The sequence below is a fragment of the Dasypus novemcinctus genome, chromosome 16, assembly GCF_030445035.2.
Source record: "Dasypus novemcinctus isolate mDasNov1 chromosome 16, mDasNov1.1.hap2, whole genome shotgun sequence".
NCBI lineage: Eukaryota > Metazoa > Chordata > Mammalia > Cingulata > Dasypodidae > Dasypus > Dasypus novemcinctus.
In genome coordinates this window covers 23,578,274-23,593,408 of record NC_080688.1, presented here as the reverse complement: position 1 = coordinate 23,593,408, position 15,135 = coordinate 23,578,274, and positions in this window count along the sequence as shown.

Sequence of the window (15,135 nt, the reverse complement as noted above, 5' to 3'; positions counted from 1 at the left end):
CAGGCAGCTCCAAGCAAACTTTTCTCATTTCCTCAGTTACCCCCTACCCACCTCTTCTCCATCCCAAAAGTTGTGAGCTAGCCAGGGGAGGAGAGTGCTACCTTCATATCAACACATGAGTGTAGCTGAGAATGGGGCAAATAAAGAGCCCCCTGGGAAATTCTCAACCATGAGGATGGAGGGAAGGGGACAGCCAGGGTCCTCCTACAGTCTGCCTTCCAGGCCAGGAGTATCTAGAGCTTGAGGAAAGGTCAGAAGTTTTTGTGTTTTATTTTTTTTGTGGAAGGATCATGGAATTTTTCAGCATGCATTCTTGGGTTCAACTCTGAGAACCACCATTTCTCAGGGATGAAGGAAAAGTCATGATGGCCATCCAGACTCCAGGGGCATCTGACAGAGTAAGACCGTGATTAGTAACATTCACTCAGCCCTTCAACATGACTATTTATGTAATGCCTGACCCTGAACCAAGCTCTAGGCTTGAAAACAAGGCAGACATAGTCTCTGTGCTCATGGGGTTCACGGTGTAACACAGAAGGCAGAACACTAAGAAAACAACAATAAAGTGCTGTGACAGAGGTCAAATAGGTACCTCTGAGGATATATACGAGGAGGTCTGACTGGTCTAGGGGTTAGTGAAACCCTCCCCAAGAAAGTGATGGCTAAGCTGAAGAAGTCTTAAGAATGAAAAGTGATGACGAGATCACTTGGTCGTGGCTGAAAGGAATGAGTGCATGAGGGGAAGCATGTCAATACTTAGAAAATGTTCACTTCCCACAAGGCAGACCCAGCTCATATTTTATAAGGGAGGTGGGGAGGGCTGACTATAATACTAAAGCTAAGACTAACCAGCCATGGGCTCCTAGGAGATTACTCTCTCTTTAAACCAAAGCAGAATGAAATTAAATTGTAGGGGAAAAACTGTTTGCTCTCCTATAGCAGGGAGAGGGTTAACATTTAGCTTACCAGGGATCCATTTCCTTTAGGCTTCTAAAAAGTTTGCAATTCAGGAATATCGATCTCTGTAAAGTAGAATATTGGCCTTTAGTAAGCAATAAAAGAAAAGCATAAACAATCTCTTCTCTGCCAAGGAATTTTGTTTTATTATCTAAGCATCCTATGAACAGGCTGTTAGACTAGGCCATCAAACAGTGCCTCCAGTATGAAATCCTTAGGAAAAAAAGAAGCAATTAAAGGTGCCCTACCAATGAGGCATCAGGTAATTTTTGATTTTCATCTTATGATTTCTAGTATTTATAATGATTCTAATTTTCTGGATACCTAAATTAGAATACAGTGACTTGAAAAATAATTCATGATAATCTACTTTCATTGCCGAACTTCTGTTCCACTTCCATCCACAAAGAGAAAACGCGTTTGGGCACATGTGTGTATGCATGTGTGAGTGCATGTGTGTACATGCTTGTGTGTATGTACCTATGTGCATTGCATGAGTTTGTGCATGTGTGTTTGAGTGTGTGTGCTCTATTTAGTCACTCAGTAAGGGTTTCCTTTCATAAACAAATGATCTCAATACAGCAAAACAGGATTCTAACACTTATAGTCACTTTCACCCTAAATTTTTACCCACTCATTTCACATAATGTAATTTATCAACCCTGATATCTAGAATATTAAGAAGTATTGATTCTGAACAATGATAAAATCATTTGAATGTTCCTTTCACAAAAACATGGAAACATTTTTATAAAGCATACTGATGACATTAAGACCATTTGATAAAATGAATAAAAACTGAAGGAATATTCTAATGTGGTACCAGATTTCTTGCTCTTATGTTGTAACACAAACCTAGCTCTCATACCTCAACTTGTGGAAATTCAAAAATACAACAGAAAAGAATAAATTAGAGAAAAGTAGAGTTCTGACTGTTTATTTCTGTTTTAAATATACCAAAAGATTTTTATGTCCATTTCTTAAAATCTTACCTCTCCCTACCCAAGAGGAACCCAGTAGTAAAAGTAAGATAAATTGGCACCATTACCAAGCCAAGGATTAAAAATCCATTCTCTATGATGAATGGATAGTTTTAACTTTATTTGCAGGGTAAAAGTAAGAGCACTGAGTTAGGAAATGGGGTCATAGTTTTCTTAGTGCAAGTTCTGCTCCTAAGATGTTCTACATCTTAATTAACAGCATAAAGATTTTAGATGCCTGAGCACCTAAATAATAACTGAAAATTTTAAGGTAAAACTAAACATAATTTAACTTACCAATGTGATGAGTGCTAAGTCAGAGGCCACTGAAAAATCCCTCTGTTGCAAGGTATTCTATATCCTGGCTCCACTGCCTATAGCTAAAACCTCAACATAATCTCAAGACAGTTTACTAATTTGCCCACTTAAACCTCCCCTTCCTCTTCTAAAATTTAGGTGACTATTACCTCACCCATCATCCTTTCTGTCCCGCCTGCATCAGATAAAATGTGTTCATTTATATTTGCAGACAACTTTGAAATTTATGAAGACTTTCCATATGAAACATTCCTCCCAAGACAATAAAATAAACATTATAACCCCAATTTGACAGATTAGGAAATTGCCTGTGAGATTAATTTATTTGCTCATTTAATAAATAAACAAGGACTCAAATTCAAGTGAAATATTTCCTTACTGTTACTACCTTTCATGGGCTAACTCACTGTATCCCCTATGCTCCTTTTGCTCTTTTATATTGGATGGTTTTTCCTCCAAAACCAATATATGTAAAGTAAAACTGTACTTATTCTCTAAAATTATATATATCTATATATATATATAAAGATAACAAATGTTAGGTCCTGAAATCCATCTCATTTGGGGAGAAAAATCTAAAATTCTAAGCGTAACCAATCTTCATAGCCTCATAGTTTGAACTGACACACTGTTGATTAAGTTTTATAATTATTCTTTTATTAATTAAATTAATGAAAACAACGATGAAGCGAAAATTCTTGGTGAAACGGATAAATTTATTATCCATAAAATAAAATAAGGAACTTTCTAATGTAAATTCACCTCTATTCACATATGGGAGTAAGGGGAATAGAAGAATATCTCCCAAGTGAAACATTCCTTGTCTTCATTCCTAGTAATTAAATGTTTTGAAATTAAAACTTTTATTTTTATTTAGAGATAATTGAAGATACACAAAAACATAAAAAATGACAGGTCCCCGGTACCCTTTACCTGAATTCCCCCAATTGTAATTTCCTTCAAAACTACAGTAAAATTTCACAACCAAAATATTGACAATGAGATAGTCAAGACACGGAACAATTTCATCACCACAAGGATCTCTCAAGTTGTCCTTTTGTCATCACACTCATCTCTCTCTGGCCATCCCATCTTTAGTCCTGGGCAACTAATAATCTTTTCTTTATTTCTATAACTTTGCCATCTCAATAATGCTATATGAATTAAATCATACATTATGTAATCTTTCAAATTGACCTATTTTCACCTCTGGAGAGCCATTCAATTTGTGTATATCAACAATTTGTTCTTTTTTATTGCTGAGTCATATTCTGTGCTATAAAAGTACCAGAGTTAGTTCAACCATTCACTCATTAAAGGACATCTAGGATGTTTCCAGTTTGGGGATATTATAAATAAAGCTGCTAAGAACATTTGGTCACAGCTTTTTTGCATACACAAGCTTTCATTTTTTAGTATAAATGCTGAAGAATGCAGTTGCTGGGTTGTATGGTAATTTCATGTTTAGGTTTTTCTAAAGAAACAGCTATACTGTTTTCCAGTGTGGCTGTACCATTCAACATCAGTTTCAGTAATATATGAGTGATCCAGTTTCTCAATATCCTCACCAGCATTTAATGTCATCATTGTTTTTTATTTTAATCTTTCTGATACCTGTGTAGTGATATCTTGTTTTTAACTTGCATTCTTATAATGGTTAATGATGTGTTGGGTGGAGTAGTCTATAAATGACTATTTCCCTTTTGTTTTTCTGTTCTATTAATTGTTGAAAAAGGGATGCTGAAGTCTCCAACTTTAAATGCCCATTTCCAATGTTCCTTTCAGCTCTGTCAGTTTTTGCCTTGTATATATTTTACTGTTTTGTGAATTCACATTTAGAATTGCTCTGTCTTCTAAGTGGGTTGATACTTTTATCATTATATAATATTTTCTTCTCAGGCCCTAGTAATTCTCTTTGCTGTAAAGTCTACTTTATCTGATATTAATGCAGCCCCTCCTGTATTTGTTTGTATGATGGAACTTTTTTCATGCTTTTACTTTTAACCTACCTATACCATTATGCTTAAAATGAGTTTTTGTAGATACTATATAGCTTGGTCATACTTTTAAATCTACTCTGCCAATCTCTGCCCTTTAATGGGTATATTCAGATCATTTGTATAAAATGTAATTATTAATTTGTTAGTCATTTTATTTCTTATGCCTGTCATTTTATTTCTTTTGTCGTCCATTTGTTCTCTTTGGCTTCATTTCTCTTTTTCATTATCCTGTGGGGTACTCAAACATGTTTTAGAATTCCATTTTACATATAGTATTTTTAGTGTATCTCTTTATAAAGCTTTCTTACTGGTTGATTTAGATATTACATTTTATATTTATATGTATATTTATATAACTTGCCATAGTCTACAGTGTCAATATTTTAACAGTTTAAGGAGTGAAGTCTAGAAAATTTTCCTCCCTTTCCGATCCCCAATTTATAACTGTGTTAAGTTCTCCTCCTATATTTTTTATTTTTCCATCTTTAAATGCCAAATCAATTTTATTGATACATATTAATAAAGCTTAAATCTATCCAAAGTGTACAGTAAATAGTATTCAGTATAATCACATAGTTGTGTATGCATCACTCCAATCATTTTAGAGCATTTTCATTCTTCTTCTTCTACTACTACTACTAAATAAAACCCAACTAAACAAGCAAACAAAATTCATCACTGCTCAATCTCTCTATGCTTCCATTGCTGTACATAGTTGCTACTCTGTTTCTTTCTCTCTATTCATATTTATATTTTGTAAAAACAATCATATCTGCAATATCACCCATATTCATATTTTACATGAGGTTTCACTATGTTATACAGGCCCATGTTACCTTATTTAGCTTTCCTTCTAATATATTAATTACCTTAGACTTTCCCTTTCAACCACTCTCATACCCATATAATAGCTCTGCTAGTCACAAGCAGCATGATGTGCTTTCACCATTTTCATTCATTTCCAAAGATTTACAACCTTTTAACCACTTCTGCACAGATTAACCCTCAGCTTTCCATTCTCTACCCTCATTCTGTTTTCTGGTGACATATATTCTACTTATTAATTCCGTGAGTTTAAATTCGTTTATATTTACTTCATAATAGCACAGTATTTGTCCTTTTGTCTCTGGCTTGCTTCATTCATCATAATGCCCTCCAGGTTCATCCATATTGTCATATGCTTCATGACTTCATTTCTTCTTACCATTGTGCAATATTCATCATGTGTATACACAACATTTGTTTATCCATTCATCAGTTGATGGACACCTGGGTTGTTTGCAACTTTTGGCTATTGTAATGAATGCCATTATGAACTTTGGAGTGCAGGTGTCTATTTTTGTCACTGCTCTCAGTTCTGCTGGGTATATAATGAGTAAGGGTATTGCCAGGTCATATGGCAAGTCTGTATTCTACTTTTTTAGGACCTGTCAAACAGTCCTCCACAGTGGCTGTACCATTCTATATTTCCATTAAACAATTATTGGATATATGATTTCCAAATATTTTCTCCCATTGAGTTGCCTGCCTTTTAACCCTTTTGACAAAGTACTTTGAGGTACAAAAGTGTTTAATTATAAATGGAATTATTCTTCTGAGTTCCTTCTCAGATTGCACATCAGTAGTGTATAGAAATACTACTGAGTTTTGCATATTAATCTTGTATCCCACCACTTTGCTGAACTCTTCTATTAATTCTTGTAGTTTTGTTGTGGGTTTTTAAGCATTTTCTAGATATAGGATAATATCATCAGTGAATAATGAAAGTTTTACTTCCTCCTTTCCTATTTGGGTGCCTTTTATTTCCTTATCTAGCCTAATTGCTCTAGCTAGAACTTCTAGCACAATATTGAATAACAATAGTGACAGTGGGCATCCTTGACTTGTTCCTGATCCCAGCAGGAAAGCTTTCAGCCTTTGACCATTGAGTACAATGTTAGCTGTGGGTTTTTCATATACCGCGTTTATCATGTTGAGAAAGATTCCTTCAATTCCTGTCCTTTGGAATTGATCTAGAAGATCGTGTGATTTTTTTTTTCAATTCTTAATGTGGCTTATTACATTAATTGACTTTCTTATGTTGAATCACCCTTGCATACCTGGAATAAAACTCACTTAATCAATCATGATATATAATTCTTTTTAATGCATTTTTGGACTCTATTTGCAAGTATTTTGTTGAGAATTTTTGCATCTATATTCATTAGGGATATTGGTCAGTAATTTTCTTTTTTTGTAATATCTTTATCTGGTTTTGGTATTTGGGTCATTTTGGCTTCATAGAACGAGTTTGGTAACATTCTTGTTCAACTTTTTGGAAGGATTAACGTTGGTATTAGATCATCTTTAAATGATTGGTAGAATTCACCTGTGAAGCTGTCTGGTACTGGACTTGTCATCTTTGGGAAATTTTTGATGACTGTTTCAATTTCTTCCCTTGTAATTATTTTGTTGGAGTCTTCTATTTCTTCTAGGGTCAGTGAAGTTGGTTCATGTGTTTCTAGAAATTTGTCCATCTCATCTACATTGTCTAGGTTTTTGGCATACAGTTGTTCATAATATCCTCTTATGTTTTCTCTTATTTCTGCAGGGTCAATTGTAATGTTTCTTCTTTCATTTCTAATTTTATTTATTTGCATCTTCTCTCTATTCCTCTCAGCCAGTCTAGCTAAGGGTTTGTCAATTTTGTTGATCTTCTCAAATAACTTTTGGTTCTGTTGATTCTATTATTTTTCTGTTCTCAATTTCATTTACTTTTGCTCTGATCTTTACTATTTCTTTTCTTTGGCATGGTTTGGGATTAGTTTTGCTTTTCTTTTTCTAGGTCCTACAGGTGTGCAATTGTATATTTAATTTTAGTATTTTCTTCTTTTAAATGTAAGCATTTTGGCCTATAAATTTCCCTATCAGCACTGCCTTTGTTGTGTCCCATAGGTTTTGATATGTTGTGTTCTCACTTGATGTGTTCTCATCTTGATATTTGTTGAATTCTCTTGCAATTTCTTCTTTGACTCACTGATTATTTAAGAGTATGTTGTTTGATAGCTGCATATTTATAAATGTTCACCTTTTGTCCATTATTGATTTCCAACATTATTCCTTTATGATGAGAGAAATTGTTTTGTAGAATTTCAATCTTTTAAAATTTATTGAAACTTGTCTTGTGGCCCAACATATGGTCTGTCTTAGAGAAGGATTCTTGAGCACTTGAAAAGAATGCATGTCCTGCTGCTTTGGGGTGCAATGCTCTATAGATGTCTGTTAAGTCAAGTTCATTTATCATGTTACTCAAGCATTCTATTTATTTATCCCCTGTCCAGATTTTCTACCCAATACTGAGAGTAGTGTATTGAAGTCTCCAACTGTTATTGTAGAAACATCTATTTCTTCCTTCAGTTTTGCCACTGTGTGCCTCATGTATAATATCTTGGGACACTGAGGTTAGGTGTATAAATATTTAGCATAGTTATTTCTTCTTGGTGAATTGCCCCTTTCATTAAAATATAATGACCTTCTTCATCCCTTATAACAAACAATTTTGCATTTAAAATCTATTTTGTCCGAGTTTAGTGTCACTACTACAGCTCATTTTGTTTACTATTTGCATGGAATGTCTTCTCCACCCTTTCACTTTTAGCCTGATTGTGCCCTTGCATCTGAGGTGAGTCTCTTGTAGACAGTATAATGATGGTTCATATTTTTTATCCATTCTATCAGTCTCTATCTTTTGATTGGGGAGTTCAGGTCATTAGCATTCAATACTATTACTCTAAAGGCATTACTTACTTTATTTTTTCCTTTGGTGTTTCGTTGTCATATCATAGTGTTTTCTGTGTTCATACTCTTTGATTTATCCTTCTTAATAAACTTCATTTCTATACTCTTCTCCAAGTCTCTTACCCTTGTTTTCTCATTTCAATATCCAGCACTCTCTTTAGTATTGACGCAGGCTAGTAAGATAAGGAATTAATAGATGGATCTGGAACCTGACAGAGAGTCCACATGAACATCAGGAACCCCCAAGATGGCTGCTGGAAGACCCCCACCCCCATGATTCTGCTATCCAGAACAATAACTTCTTCTGGGAGCAAGGAAAAGAGTCGGATATTCCCCAAGGGCTTTATCATTGAGTCCTCACTGGGGAATTGATGGGTAGGGTGATCAATCAAAGCAGCAAACAGCTGGAACCCCTTCCCTGACATTATAAAAGTGGTGGAATAATTAATAGTTTATAAAGCAGACTGTGAGGCCTAAGCTTGGGAGCTCAGGTCTCTTGCCCTTCCTCTCTACATGGGACCCCTGATCTGTTACTTTCTCCCATTTCTCTTCCCTCCATACCTGAATAAATTACTAGCCTAACTCACCCAGCGTGCTCTTGAAATTCATTTCTGCAGCATAGCCAAGAATCTAAATAAAATCTGGTAACAGTATCTCTTGTAATTCTGGTGTTTTAGTAACATATTCTATCAGATTTTGTTTGTTTGTGAAGACTGAGCTCATCCTCATTTTTTTTTTTTTTTTGAAGGACAGCTTTGCCAGATGCAGAATTTCTGGCTGATGGTTTTTCCCCTTTCAGTACCTTAAGTACATCAAACCACTTTCTTCTCTCCTTCATGGTTTCTGATGAAAGAGCAATGCTTAATCTTATCACAGTTCCCTTGTATGTGATACTTTGCTTTTCTTTTGCTCTCTTTATCTCTGATATCTGTCATTCTGAATAGTAAGTTTCTCCAGGTAAGTATATTCAGATTTATTCCATGTGGGGTGTGCTATCTTTCTTGGATATTGATATTTATGTCTTTCATAAGAGTTAGTAAGTTTTCAGTCATTATTTCCCATAATTTTCTCTCTGCTCTCTCAGTCAGCTGCAGTGAGGCAGGGGCTTTACCCCAGCTTTATATCTTGGGGTTGGGGAAGGAAGCCTTTCATGGTACCATGGGGGTTGGTAATTTACCTTTGTTATTTCAGGTTCTTTCTCTTGGTGTCCCTCACACAGAGAGTTGTAAAGCACTGTTCTCATCTGTTGACCCCCAAAGTAGGTCCCTCATCAGTTTTTGGTTCTTTCTCCATTGTTTTTATGAGAGAATTGAACCCTGCCTGCCTAAGCCTTTGGAATCTTCCCACAATTCCTCTAACTATATTTTGAAATGCAACATTGTTATAATTTTTACTTCAGCTATCAAATATAAGTTAGAACACTCAAGTGAAGAAGGACTGTTTGTTATATTTATCCAAGTTGTTATTCTTTGAATTTTTTCTTTCTTCCTTCCTGATATTCAAATTTTATGTTCTTATCCTTTCCTTTCTACTTAGAAAACTTGCTTTAGCCAGTTGTGTAGGGTTAAACTGTTGGTGACAAATTTCCATATATATTTTTTTTCATCTGGGAATTTCCCCTTCATCTTGAATGCTGCTTTATTCCTGAAAGATAAAGAACACTGGGTTGACAGCTGTTTTCTTTTAACACTTGCAAATGTACCATTTCCTCCTGGTTTCCATGGTTTATGATGAAAAACCCACTGTCATTCAAATTATTTTCTTTCTATAGGTAAGGCTTCTTCTCTTTCACTGCTTTCTAGATTATTTATTTGTAATAGAAGTTTGACTACAATGTGTCTGGGTATGGGTATATTTAGATTTGTCTTGTTTGGAGTTCATTTGGCTTCAAAAATCTGGATGTTTATGTATTTTGTCAAATTTGAGGAGTTTTTTTGATCCATTACTTCTTCAAGTCCTTTTCTGCCCTGTCCTTTCTCTTCTATTCTTCTGGGACTGCAATGAGACAAATATTAGATTTTTTGTTGCAGTCCCAAAGGTACCCGAGGCTCTGCTAATTTTTTCCCAGACTGTTCCTCTCTTTTGTTCAGATTGAGTCATTTCTGTTGTCCTGTCTTCAGATTTCTGAATCTTACCTACATCATATTCATTTTCTTGTTAAACCAAACAATTGAGATTGTTTACTTCAGATATTTTATTTTTCAGTGCAAATTTTCCATTTGGTTCATCTTTATATCATCTATATATTTTTGAGACTTTCTAGTTTTTCATGTTTCAACCATGTTTATTATTGCTCATTCAAACATTTTTTTATAATGTTTGCTTTAGAATCTTTATCACATCATTCTAACATCTCTGTCATTTCAGTGTTAGCATCTGTTTATTAATTTTTTCATTTAATTTGAGATTTTCCTGGTTCTTGGTTTGAGGGATGATTTTTCTATAAAAGCCTGGATATTTTGTGTATTATGTCATGAAACTCTGGATCTTTTTCAAAGCTAGCTAACATCCTCTGACACTATTCCATCAGGGGAACGGAAGGGATATTGCTTCTTCACCACCAGATGGGGGTAGAACTCCAAGTTTCCCATTCTGCCTCTCTTGAAAACCAAGAGGTAGAAGATCTTCATTACTGTCTGTTGGAATGGGCATTTCATCTTTCCTCTAGGCCCCTGCCTTGGTTGGGCAGTAGCAGGAGTGCCTCATTACTGCTCCACACAGAGTAACCACTGACATCATGGGGAAGAGAGAGTGATCTTGTCACTCCTGGGCAGTGGTAAAGTCCTGACTCTCCAGTAGATCTCCACTGACACAACAGAGTGGAGAACTCATTGCTGCCTGGCAGGGATTGAAGTTCAAGCTCCATACTACACCTTCTATGATTCCAGTCAGTGGGGTTTGGGAGCTCGTCTTCATAGCCTGGCAAGTGTTAGAGGACAAGATTCCTATTGGACCTTTGTTACTGGAGAAGGGTCCACAGTGTTTTCCTCTGGTTTTTGGCTGGAGTAGAACATTTATTGTCTAAAAGTTTTCTATTTTGCTGGGCTGTTCTCCGTGGCTAGAAATAGCAGGCTTTTTTTGAGCCTTTATTTTTTTCTGTGTCCATTGGTATTTATAGGTTGTTGACTTCAGCTTCAGGTCTGAAATAATGAGACAAAAAAACTAAAAAGAAAAACAGGGAACTCAATAACATGCTATTCCTCAGGCCTCAACTTCCTAGGCAGTCTTCATTCTTCATTCTCTCCGCATTTCATAGTCTTCTTATATTAATATTTGCTTTATATATAATGTTCAGGGTTTTTAATGGTACTTAGTGGAAGGAATAGGGAAAATATATCTAATCCATATTCTCTGAAGGAGAAGTCCAAACAATAAACTATTTAGGAAATCATCTACCATTGTTTTTCTGAAATATTTAAGAACCTTTTAGATTGGTCAATTCTTCTAATTGAAGCAAGTGTTTCAGGGAGGCAATCAGTAAAGAAAATAAAGCATTCATCCAACATTATCCCATTGGGAATAAAGAAGGAAGTCAAAAGCAAAGCAAAACAAAACAAAAATTCTGAAGGAGAAAACCAAGAAGGAGTTGAAGGATAGAGGGGATACATTTGCTCCTACAAGCAAAGAGTCAACCTAGAAGCAAGCAATGACAATAGGTAAAAATGGGAAGTTTCAGGTACAGAATGTTATTAATTGTATTTTTGGCTACTGTACATCTTTAAGCCTTAAATCCTTGGAAGGAAAAGTGGGTTGGTGGGAGGAAGGAAGGAACGTCTTGCTCTGTAATGTGCTACACAGAACCTCATTAGGTAGAATGCCAAAAGTGATGTGCAAACGAATGGGATGGTGCTTTCAGCTGTCACATACTTTCTTACTGCTAAGGCCTTTCTGTGTGACTCTTTCTCACATTTCTCACTTCAGTAACATATGACTGAAAATAGAAAGATTCCACACTATCTAAAGGAATATTGAGCCAAAGAGAAAGAGAATGATTAGTAATGGATACAGAGGGACAAATTCTGATATGTGTCTCCTGACCTGTGCAAGAGAGAAGATGCCCCACTCCTGTACAGTAGGAGTCTTTGGATGAGAAGAATGCTTGCTTGATGGGAGTGAGCACACAGGGCTCTTGCTAAGAGCCCAAGCAGCTTGTGAATATCATTTGGCTCTCATATCAATTAGTCGACAAAGAGAAAATAGACTGGGCAGTAGATGAGGTATCTCTTCTGCTTAGAGTTATTACTGTGAAGTAACAAACTGGTATTTTGTTTCTTAATCATTAGCCCCTGCTGGATTTTGTGTGAGTCAGTCCTCAGTTGCTTCTGAAAACACAAACAACTGTATTCTGAGCTCACAAAGACAAGGACCAGGCTGAGGCTAATAGGTGTCCTGTAGTCCTGTGAAGACCTACCTGGTGGGCAGCAGTCTTCCTCATGGGAAGCTTCTATGTCTCACTGATGGCTCCCATCAACATGCAACCTCCTGGTTCCTGTTCCTGAAGGGCAAAGCCCAGCTGCCTTATCAGTATGTGATGAGCCATCTCTTTAACATATCATATCCGATTGACACACTAGAAATTCACCTGGGGCCATGGCTGGGTCTAAGCCACATACCTGCACCTGCCAAAGCAGCAGCAGTTCCAGGCACCAGCCTGGACCATGTCTGGCCATGTTTCAAGACAAAGTTCTGGCCAGGAAGCAGCAAAACACAGTTATAATAGATTCAATATTTTTTCAACTGCATTCTAAATTATGATTAATGCAGAGTTTGGGTCTGAAGCCCACTGAGAAAAACTTGAATTCATTCAATATTGCTTCAACATTGAAGTACATAATGGAACTGTATATGCAGGGAATGTTTATTTTATTCATGTAATTGCAAACATACCCATGAATCAGGTAAAACAAGTCATAAATCAGAACCTGCCAGTAGGACTTGTCAAGTCATCAAGGCACAACTCAAGATAACGGACTCTTTCTTTTAACTATAAATCAATGAATGCTGTTTTACTCATGAACTGCACCTCTGAAACAGGGACTATTTGAGCACACAGTGACACAGGTAGCCTTGTTTAGTGAGTAGATAATTTTTTGTGGCCAGCAACCAAACCACATTTAAAAAGTCTGTATGACTGAGGGGAGTGTTACTTTCAGAGTTTACCATGTTTCTCTCTATTCCTTCCATGTCTAAGGTAAGGGCCAGGACCTCAGGCTCTCAGCTACTCAGACCTCTCCAAAATCCACTGGAGCCTCGATTGAGTACTCAGTAATGACCACAAGTTAAAAAACAAGTCTCATTTTCTTCAACAGCTATCACCAAACAGTACCAGGCTTCAGGAGAAGCTGAATCCGTTCAACTCTCCATTCAAGTCCTTTGCTCTGCCCATTTCCAAATATATTGCAAGATAACCTGAAGCAAACATGTGTATAAATATAGAAATTATTAGATTACATGAAAAATGTTATAGGTCCAAGATGTTATTTTTTCACACAGATATAGTAACATGCTAAATTTAACAGATATTTCCACTTTGATAGACTAAAACATTCTCTCAGTCTTTGGCTAGCCAAAGTAAATAAATCTAACAACTCAATACTTTTGCTATCTAACATACTAAAATACAATTTACTTAAGCCAGTCATTTCCAATCTGTGTTTCAGATTCCATGAGGTGCTAGAAAAAGGATTTCATATTTTAATAACTTTGGAAATGCTGTGTATTATATTTAATGTTTCAAGATTCATGCGACATTAGTATATTTAGTACTTAGAAGTTCTGAGCAGTCCTGTCATAAAGATCCAGCTGAATATTATCTAATCCAGATTTATTTATGTATCTGTTTATTTATGCTTGTGAAATATACCTTTTCAAAAACAACCCTCTTTGAGATATAATTTACAGACAGTATAATGAACTCATTTTTATGTCATAGTTAGATTAGTTTTGACAAATGTATGTACCCTTGTAACCACCACCACAATTAAAAAATAGAATATCTCCATACCCCAAAAGTTCCCTCATTATTCTTTCGAAAAACCCTTAACTCAAGACTAATAATGAGAAAGATTAAAAATATCACAAAAACTCAAATTGAGGGCATTCTACAAAATGGTTGACCAGCATGTCTTAAAACTGTTAATTCATGAAAAACAAAAGGCTAAGAATCCATCACAGACCACAGGAGAGTAAGGGGGCAGCAAACAAAATGTGGCATCCAGGACAGGATTTTGAAACAGAAAAAGGACGTTCATAGAAAAACTATGAAATATAAATAAAGACTGGAGTTCAGTTAATAACAATGTACCAACGTTGGTTTCTTAGTTTCAGTAAATGTGCCACAGTAAAACAAGATGATAACACTGGGGTAAAATGGAGTTGACTGAGGAGTGAATAGGACTCTGCAGGATCTTTGAAAGACACTTTTGTGATCTACCATCTCTGAGGTAAGGAGTCTGGGCACATCTTAGATGGGTCCTCTGCTCAGGGATCTCAAAGGAGCAATCAAGGCAATGAGAAAGCTGTGCTTCATTCTGGAACTTGAGGTCTTCTTCCAAGTTCATGGGAATGTTGGAAAAATTCAGTTCTTTGTGATAGTCTGACTGATATCCTTGCTTTCTTTCTGGCTTCTGCCATGAGAACCCACCCACAGTCCTTGCCACATGGGCCCCTCCCAACAGGGCTGCCTGCTTCTTTTCATGCCAGCAGGAGAATCTCCCTCCCCCAGTCTGCTGAGATAGAGCTTTATATAGTAAATATAATCATGGGAATGACATCACCTGACCTTTGCCATAATCAAGTAAATGATAGCTCACCAGCCACATTTTACCTGAAAGAAGTAAGTTATAGTTCCTGCTTAAAGGAAGGGAATTACACCATTCTCTACAGCAGATATCAGGAGGCTATCTTAGAATTCTGCTTACTACATTAGCCATCTTTATTCAGCTTCTTACCTAGTTAACAAGTACTTGGTATTTTCAATTGACAAAGCTTTATTCATAAACAAGGCAGTTCTTTCCAAAAATGGAATTCCATTACTGATTAAGATAATAATTTTCCTCTCCAGTTCTACACAAGCACAATACCACAAATATTTTGAGCTGGCC